The 10,122-nt window shown below is 43.2% G+C and overlaps 1 long non-coding RNA gene across 1 annotated transcript; it reads left to right on the top strand.

Moving 5' to 3' along the window:
- Positions 1-7,560: 7,560 nt before the first annotated feature.
- Positions 7,561-9,911, top strand: LOC141278467 (uncharacterized). The gene is made up of 3 exons (XR_012331223.1): positions 7,561-7,695; positions 9,052-9,185; positions 9,694-9,911. It is a non-coding gene; the product is annotated as an uncharacterized lncRNA (long non-coding RNA).
- The last annotated feature ends 211 nt before the right edge of the window (positions 9,912-10,122 follow it).

The raw sequence follows: 10,122 nt of genomic DNA, 5'->3' as shown, positions 1-10,122 counted from the left end.
CTAAAATCCATTTCAGAAAGGCCAAATGTTGGATCTCAGTGTTTCTGTCTAGTCTGGGAATTTGGGTCTTCATTGCTAACTATCTGAGCAGAGCATTGCACAATATGCTTTGGTTATTTTCTAGCCAAATATTAGTCTAACTTCACCAAACAATTCAGTCTATAGACCCAGTTCAGACCCAAAGAGCAACCTAAATACATTCCTTAAGTAAGGGAAAAGAAGAGAAAAGAAAGCAGAAAAACGTAGCTAGTCTTAGGTTTCTTAAAGGAAATGTTAAGGTTCTCTAGTAAAAGAGAGTTTATGTGTTAAAGAAAATGAAAGGGCTTCCCTGGTGGCGCAGTGGTCGAGAGTCCGCCTGCTGACGCAGGGGACACGGGTTCATGCCCTGGTCCGGGAAGATCCCACACACGGGCTGGGCCCGTGAGCCATGGCCGCTGAGCCTGCGTGTCCGGAGCCTGTGCTCCGCAACAGGAGAGGCCACAACAGTGAGAGGCCCGCGTACCGCAAAGAAAAAAAAAAGAAAATGAAAGAGTTGAGTGATGTGAATGCAAAGTGGCAGGGATGTGGCCCATTGCAGGAGTATCAGGTTCAGAGTCCAGAGGTCTGATCCCAGCCCCTCCACTAACTAGCTCCACCATGTTGGGCAAATTACTTCTTTTTCTGAGGCTCAGATTTCTCATCTGTAAAATGATGGAGCTGGTCCTTGTTCCCTAAGGTCCCATTCAACTCCAATGTGTTGAAGTTATGAGCCTATATAAGATTTGAGATGGCTAAAATAGGAGAAGGAGGCAGGTGGTATATTGGGCTCAAGAGTTCTGACTAGGAAGAGTAATAGGAGTCAAGAAGTAGAAAAAGAAAAGCAGACACAATTCTATTTAAAACAAGTAAAAAATCAGAACACACCTGGAAAAGTAACTAAAGAAGGTAACAGCTGATAGCAAAGTCCATTTCCAAAGGTATGGGAAGAAAACTTGGCAAACAAGACCAAGATGTATGAGGAAAAGAGCACGGCAAAAATTAAAATGTTGCTCATGAGGGCATCCCTGGTGGCGCAGTGGTTGAGAGTCCGCCTGCCGATGCAGGGGACACGGGTTCGTGCCCCAGTCCGGGAAGATCCCACATGCCGCGGAGCGGCTGGGCCCGTGAGCCATGGCCGCTGAGCCTGCGCGTCCGGAGCCTGTGCTCCGCAACGGGAGAGGCCACAACAGTGAGAGGCCCGTGTACCGCAAAAAAAAAAAAAAAAAAAAAAAAATGTTGCTCGTTAGGATGAGCAGAAAAGAACTGTCTAGTGAGAATTCAGATCATCATATATTCATACTGCCAAATTCTTAAAAAGGAAATCTATACCTAGGGGTAAACAGGCATTTTTTAAAAATATGTAAATGTGTATCATCCTTCATGTGTCTATTTGTCTGTGGTTTGAGCCAGGCTGGGGAGCATGGTCTTCTAGGACATGTAACAGGGAATGCCCATTATACAGTGCAGTGACAAGATGAAACACTGCCTATTGCTATAGACTGAGTGTGTGTGTCCCTCCAAAATTTATATGTTGCAATCCTAACCCCCAATGTGATGGCATTAGGAGGTGAGGCTTTTGGGAGGTGTTTAGGTCATAGGGTAGACCCCTCATGAATGGGATTAGTGCCCTTATAAAAGAGGCCCCAGAGTGCTGTCTTGCTGTTTCCACCGTGGGAGGACACAGCAAGAGGAGGCCCAGAAGAGCACCTCCACCAGAACCACCCCCATGCTGTCATTCTGTTCCTGCACTTCCAGCCTCCAGAACTGTAAGAAATAAATGTTTGCTGTTTATTAGCCACCCAGTCTGTGGGATTTGTTCTAGCAGCCCGAATGGACTAAGACAGAGACGCAGAAAAGTTAAATAAATTGCCCAATGTCACAAAGCAAGTAAGAGACGGAGCCAGGCTTCCAACATGCGCCATATGATTCTGGAGCCTCTTTGCTGCTGCTTTGACACCCGTACGTCTTTAATATTAATTAACATAAATGCTGCAAAGGGAAGTAACCTGGCCCAGGGGGTCGGGGAAGGCCTCCCTGAGAAGGGGACATTAGAGCTGAGACCTAAAGATGAGCAGGAGTTAAGCAGGCACAGAGGGGAAAGCTGCTCTAAGTGATTATCAAATAATTACACTTCACTTTTATTCACAAAGGCCGTTGTACCATTAGCACATAGAGATGCCTAAAATAGCTTTAAGTACACTGTTTAAAAATTATTTTAGTAATCCCAACGGCGTACAGAATTATCTTTTTATGTAAATTCAGGATTAGACAACCATTTCTCTCTAGGCTGTGCTATAGAAATAGTCTCTAAGAATCATTCCTGGATCACAGTGCCAGGAACCTGAAGATTCTGGTAATGAAGCCCTCACTTCCAAATGATGAGAGCGGGGAAGTTGAGGAGATAGGGTTTTCAAGGTGCTTGGCTATTCTGTATAGAGAGGATCCCAGTTCTATAAATGAAGAATGACTGGAACCCACCCACCTCTGACCTTCTCTCCATCCACTAGCTGGGTGCTCACTGAGGGAGGGCAGGCAGGATTCTCAGTCCTAGGGTTAAGAAGAGCTTCTGTGGTTCAGGATGGAGCTGTTCCTGGTCACAGTGCAGCAAAGGGAGCAGATAAGATGGTCGGCTTTGGCCACTGCTGCTGCGGGGAGCAGCCCGCAGCAGGCTACAAACGGCGGGAATCATGGGTGCCCGTGGATGCCCGTGACTATGCTGTGTCTGGGAGGTATGAAGTGAAGGGACAAAGGCGGCACTCCTTTTGTGTCAGGGGGCATATACTGAAAGCTAGACCTAGACCAGTTCTAAAATATATTTTACAATTCTGGGTCTAGGAGAGTTTTTATGCTTTGTGCTGCTTCTTCCAGAAACTATGCTCCTATTCCACAGAAAGGAAAAAGGCCATGTCCATAATTCTAGCCTTAGGTTTCTTTTTAAAAAGGATAAAATGGCCGTCATAACCCAAGCATTCCTAGAAAACTGTTCCTACCACCACTTGTTGTTTTTTTTTTTTGCGGTACGCGGGCCTCTCACTGTTGTGGCCTCTCCCGTTGCGGAGCACAGGCTCCGGACGCGCAGGCTCAGCAGCCATGGCTCACGGGCCCAGCCGCTCCGCAGCATGTGGGATCCTCCTGGACCGGGGCACGAGCCCGTGTCCCCTGCATCGGCAGGCGGACTCTCAACCACTGCGCCACCAGGGAAGCCCCACCACTTGTTTTTTAATCCTGACTTCCATTTCCAGTGATGCGTCTAGCGGGGACCTCATGGAGCAGGCGTCATGTAACAACAGTCATACGTAAAGACTCTACCCATACTCTCCACTGGCCTACCTTAGAGAAATGATCCGGGCTTGGAATATTTACCTGGGGGAGGAAGGGTAGCAAACTCGTATTTATTGACAACAGCTCTGTAACTGGCACTTTCGCAAATACACCGAGCCTTCGCATCCACCCAGCAAAAGGAACCCAACGTTCGGAGGAGGACACAAGGCTCAGGGCCTCCACCTTCACATGACCCCCTCTTGCAAAGTGATTTTACTATGTGTGCCTTGAGAAAGGCAGGCAGAGAGCATCAGGAATGTGATCAGCGCTTTCGTGTGCTCGGCACAGATTTTAGGTGCATCTGATAACGTTATCAGAAGCAGTGCAGATGCGACCTGCAGACTCTGCCCCTCTGGGGTAGCCCGGCTGTGGACTACACTGTGAAGTTGTGGGACTCGAGGGACATTGTTCCAGCTAATGATTAAGAACTCTCCAGACAATAGGGGCTTCTTAGACAATGGGTGAATTTCCAGGATGTCCGGCCCCCTTCCGAGAAGGAGGGAGATAACAAAATGTAAAAAAGGTGTCTGTCAAAGACCAATCAGGCAGCTGGGGACAAGTTCCCTCTCTGGTCCGAGCCTAAGCCGGGACCAATCAGCAGGAGAACACAACCAAATCTATAATTTACATACGGGGAAGTGGGAAACTATAAAACTGACATATTCGCGCCCAAAAGGGTTCCTTCTTCGACCTCCTGCGTGAGGACCAAGGAACCCCGGTGCACCGGCCTTCAATAAACCTCTTGCGTTTTGCATCGGCTTCCGACTCTTGTTGTTTCCTGGGCGAGTCGAAACTCCTAGGGGACCGCGAAGGTCTAACAAAGTGTCTGCGTACACAGAGAGGCCGCAGGCTGACTTTCAAGGCAGCAACACCCGTGTATCAGGGTACCACCCACCGCTGAGCAGCCAGCTTTGGAAATCCCTTGGAGGAAGAGTGAAAGGCGACGTGACCTCGATTGAGACAGTGTCTGGACGAAGTTGGTGAAGGGCAGTGGGTGAAGGGGTATCCAGAGCACAGGGCAAAGGTTGGGGAACCTGGCTCCAAATGGGACTGAGATCACCCAGGTCCCTTCTGCCAATGAGGCGAGTTTGGGGAAAAGGTTGCTGGAGCAAAGTTTTCCAAAGGAAAACTGCCAAGAGCATTTTAATTTTTCTCTCACTAAAACATGAAGAACAGCCATTTATTTGCTTCACCTCTCACAGAAAAATAAATAACTGACCCATCAAAGCCTATGGAGCTGACCTTGGCCTCATATTTCCCTTTGCCTCAAGATCCAGTCTTTTATTCCTTTTTTACTAACATTAAATTGTGGGTTATTAAAATGTAACGCAAAAAAACCTAGCTTGTGAAAACTAAAACTACTAACAAGCAGTGGATGTTAGGGTTATTTTTTTAAGGGTATTCATATGCAACATTTGTCTTACTTCAACATTTTATTTCCAGTTAAGAACACAATGCTTTTTCTTTTCTTTTAAGAAAAAATACACACACATTCTGAAAGGTTGTACTATTTCTTCTCTCCTTGGGCGTGGGTGGCAGTGCCAACAATAGAAATCAGCATGAGGAACACGTGACTTCCCTCTTCAATGAGGACATAAACATGTTACAAGTAAATGCTGAAATAATGACTTTCTTTGGACATTTTTTTAATTAGAGCTGAAAGACTTTAGAAAAAATAATAACCACCTGGCAAGCCAGCTCCTCTTTGAAAGCGGAATTAAAATCAAATGAGAGAAATAATTAAGACAGCTGGAAATAATAAAAACAATAGATACCAGACACATCTTTGACAAAACACAACAAACCAAAGAGACATTGCAACGTAAAATCTTAGTTGTGTCACAGCTCGCTAAATCTCTCTCCTTCCACCCCCCCCCACCCAGTTCTTGATCACAGTGAAAAACACTGTATATCAATACGCAAGCCAAAAAGCAATAACATTGTTATAGCCTAAATGGGCATGACAATAAACAGAGGTAGCTGCTATAGGATAGTGTATCTAAACAGACACAATACTGCAATTGGAATGAATTACACTTCTCCTTTTTTGTCCCTTGTATGCAGTGTGAATTTTTACTTCTTGCAAGTTGTTTGTAGACTAATGCCAACTTTTTCATGTATGTATCAAGTCTTAAATATGGGGCTGATTTGGATTCTAATGTCCAGAATCAGAATGAAAACAAAAAAAAACAAAAAAACAAAAACCCTCACCTGAGACGAATTATGCCACTCCTATAGAATGCAGAAGCTTCTGTAGTCACTGCCATTCTAAATAACATTTTTTTCTTCCCATTTTGCAGGGGGGGTAGGGAGAGGGCCATATGCCAAAATGCTAACAGCGGTTTTCTTTGGGAAATGGAACTTCTGGTAATTTTAATTTGTATTTATGTTCTTTCCTGTATTTACCAAATTTTTCATAATTTAAAGCCAAACATAATTTCATGTAAATCCTTCAATCCTATAAATGCATCTAAGAAGGGGAATCAACCCAGAGCACATTAACATTAAATATAAGCTATAGGCAATGGGAATGGAACGCAGAGGAATGAAGTTCACAGACTTTGCAAGTCCATTAAAGTGCAAATCACTGGCGTAAGTTACCTGTAATGTAGGGAAGGGTGGATCTGGAAATCAGGTTATCTAGATATTCAGTGACTGACATCCTACATGGTGGTGTGAAAGCCACTTAATCTCCCCAGTCTTTTTGCCATCAGAATATCTTCTTTACCACAGGCAAAGCTTCTGCTTCAAGTTAATGGAAACTGAGAGAATTGGGACACCTCTCCCTTTACTTTTTCTCTCTGTCAAACCAAGATAAAGGTTTTATTCAAACTTTTTTATTTGAAGAGGAGCAGCACCTGAATGAAATTTGGTCATGATCAGAAATCCTGAGAATTAGAAATTTCCAAACGCCCACAGAAATGATATAATGCCTTGAAGAAAGAGGGGGAAATTGTTATGAACAAAAACATAGCTATCTAAGCAGTCTTCCTTGAAATAAAAATGTTTTCCATATATGTGCATTTATAAAAGTAATATCTATCAAGAAGAAAAAAAATGAAAAAAATTTAAGATTTAATTTAATGAAAATGATTCAGGTTTTTACATTTTAGTACACTGGCAAAAGCAATTTTGTTTTTAATTTGAATAGCAATAGCTAGTTTAACCTTTTTTTTTCCTAGAGGTTTAATTTGGCCATGACTCCTTCTTTGAAAAATGCAAAGTCTTGCTTCTACATGTTTAATAATTCTATTTAATCTCCCACAGTCTGTCCAATTGAAAGTCAAAAGGGTATCCGTAGAAAGATTACTGATTGTTTACCCAATTCTGCAATTAACTAACTAAAATTAATGACTAATCTTGAACAAGTTGTTTGATATCTATGAATCACACAGTCCTGCTCACCAAATATTTGTTCAATGAATAAATGAATGAATAAATGATCAAATAATGCTGATTTCTCACCCTGTCACTTGATGACTCGCTCTAACCTTCTATGACCTATGTGTTCCTGTTAAACTATAGCAACAGTTCCCAAACACAAGTCAGTTGATGAATACCAACCCATCAACTAGTGTCAGCCTGTGATGAAACTTTCAAGACCTTGCATACAATGAGACGAAATAAGGAAGGACAAAATAGCTGGTTTCTCATAAAGCTAAATGTACCTAATTTAAAGGACTCTCCTGTAGTCTGAGAGTATGTCCTTTGTATTTCATTGAGGTGGTAATATCTTTTCTTTCATGAAATGATTTTAAAAAGTACTAACTGTTGGAGCTTTTTAGGGTCTTTACTTGGCAAAATATAAAGTCCACAATCTTACGTCAGTCCACACTCTTGTCTAATTTTATTGCTCTGTAAACGCTCTAAGTCTGGAAACTACTGACTTACAGAATGTGCATTACTTCAGGTACAAGAAAAAAGGAGCTTTCTCTTTTCCCATCCCCAGGTTTGTCGCTCCTGGGAGGACAGAGAGTCTATTAGCTGCTTCTCTACTTCAGACTTTTCTTTAACTCTTCCATCCCCCACAATCCCCTAAACGCAAAGGGGTAGCCAGGTAACCACTTTCTGCATCACAATGGAATAGTAGACCATCTATTCCAGGGAGAAATGATGTAATAGATGCAATTTCATTGACTCTCTCATAGTCCCTTCTAGAAAACTGCAGTGCAGCCGGTTCTAAGATTGACATCTACCCCAAGGCCAGCCAACTCATTTCCTAACCAATTACCAACAACATCTGCTCTCTTTGAATCTGTGCGAACAGGACATAAAGCTGGTCTGTGGTGGGTACTGGGCCCAAGAGACCAGGATACAAAGTTGGGGCTATTGACGTCATACAGAGCCACATGTAAGGTGAGTGAGGAGGGCGAGCTGCTCAACACAAACATCAGGGTGGATGTACAGAGAGAAACAGACTCCCCAGAAACCATGACAGTAGCTTCATTTTTCATTTCCAACTCCCAACTCCAGATGGATTCTATGAGCTCCTTATTCAACCCCTTCTTCCACCACCTCCCTTTTTGTACTTGAGCTGGTGCATAATGTGTTCCATGTCGGAAAGAACACTGTCAAGAATTGAAAACATGGACTAACATTCATGCGTTCTCACAAGAGTGATTTACCATTTCCTTTTTGCCCAAGTTTTTGTGCTTGTTTGGTTGGTTTTTATTTGCTAGACATTTTTTCTTCCTTTATTTCTGCAGCACCAACAATATACAAACCATCAGTCATACTTCCTCCTCTATGTTCCCGTTAAGCACTGGGCAAAAATATTTTGCATGCATGAGAAAAAGCACAGCTCTCAGCCCTCCTCCTCACCCTGCATCCATCCACCCCCATCTTCACCATGATGTAGGCTTGATCATGTGTCCCACCCCAGCCCGGTGCCCTGCTCAGACTCAGAACCAGGTAAGGCACAGCTCAGAACCACATCAGTGACTCCACTGGGTAAAATTCCTCATCTCTGCCATTTTCCCATTGAGAAAAAATCCAGAGGGGTGAAGTGAGAATTCAATGTCATACAAGGAAGGTGCAAGGAAAATAGCATTTTATTTAATCTTTTCAACTACCCTAAAAGGTAAAATGTCATCCCCATTTCCTATAAAAGGAAACTAAGCCTCACAAGGCTTGCCTATGGTTACCAAAGATCACATTACCAGTGAGAGCTGAGTCCTGGCTTTGAGTGAAACTTATTAAACTCCAAAGTCTATACTTGTTTAAAAATATATCTTACTGCCTCCAAATTTTTAGAAGTCAAGCCACATTTAAACCCAAATCACGTGACACCTAACTCCTAAACAAGTGCTCTCTCCACCAATTATGCGGGAACAGCTCAGAGAAAAAGCTGTCGAGATGTGGCACTGGGTAGATACTGAGAAGGGAGGGCAGCTGAGTGCACTCTTATTACCTCAACCCTTTCCCGTCTTCTTCTCTGCCTTCATCAACCAAGCACATGATTCAGAGCCATCTTCAGGTTGTGGTCCTGAGTCACTGCCCCTACCAAGTCCAGTACTAGGGTAGGCAGCGGCTAAGGTGGCCGCCAATGATCCCCACCTGTTAGTATTCATACTCTTGTACTCCCTCCCGTTGTACCTCCATTGGTCTAGGTAGGTAATTTTTTAAATGCAATTTCTGTCTTGAGTGCACTCCCCCCACACACACCCACTCTCTCTCTCTCTCTCTCTCTCTGTCTTGGATCACACACTCCAGGGGAAGCCAGCTGCCATGTCACGAAAACACTTGGGTAGCCTACAGAGATGATCTGTAGATGCCTACAGAGACTAGATGCACTAAAGTCTCCAGCCAACAGCCAACAAGGAAAGAGTCTGTCAACAACCATGCAGGTAAGCTTAGAAAAGACTCCTTCCCCCAAGCAAAGTGTTCAGGTGAGACTGCAGCCCTGGCAAACACTTGCATGCAACCTCATGAGAAACCCAGGACCAGAACCACCTAGCTAAACTGCTCCCAGATTCCTCATCCACAGGAAAAAAAAAATTGTTATTTTAAGCTGATATGTTTAGGTGTAATTTGTTGTGCAGCAACAGATAACAAATTCAAGCCCTGAGAATTCTCTCCAAGAACTAAACATTTCTTCTACCTTGGCCCACTCAGGTGTTCCCACCGGGGAAAGAACAGTTCTTCTCCTTTGCCTTCCATAAACATTTGTGCCAATACACTAACTCCCCGTCTCTGGCTGGGGAGTAAGCTCTAAGGCTAATTCACAAATACTTTCACTAGAAATACGTATGTGGTTCTAGACAGTGGAATCTTCAGAAAGCCACTACTGTCTCTCTTTCCCTTGCTCCATCATTTTTATACTCACTTTGGTTTGTGGAAACTTTTCCTCACCAGTCAATAGAAGCCAGAGAATGTGAAGGAAGAGTTTGACTCCTCTCCTGAGCAGAGGAGTCATACATGATTGTTTGTCTTCAAGCAAACCAGTACAATTATGCAACAGAAATTCTTTTGAAGCATCTGGGACTTCAGTTCAATTTAAAATCCTGTGGGGTTTATTACCAGAATGAATGATTACAAAATATACGCATGCAAATGAAAAGATAAGAAAATTAAAGAGCATATGAAATTTAATGCACGCTACTTGTAATTCCATGCCAAATTGTTAAAAAAGACAGTGGCTATGCAATACCATGTAAAAGTGTGGTTTATAATATTTATGACTTTGGAATGTGGATTTAATATTCTATTGCCATGAATAGATATTATAAAACAGAGTAGAGAATTAGTTTCTGGGTGCTAATAGGAAGGGGAGGGGAAGAAAGG

This window comes from Tursiops truncatus, chromosome 4, assembly GCF_011762595.2.
Source record: "Tursiops truncatus isolate mTurTru1 chromosome 4, mTurTru1.mat.Y, whole genome shotgun sequence".
In the NCBI taxonomy this organism is placed as follows: domain Eukaryota; kingdom Metazoa; phylum Chordata; class Mammalia; order Artiodactyla; family Delphinidae; genus Tursiops; species Tursiops truncatus.
The sequence above is the reverse complement of the archived record's forward strand: the minus strand, read 5'-3'. Positions and strand labels throughout refer to the sequence as shown.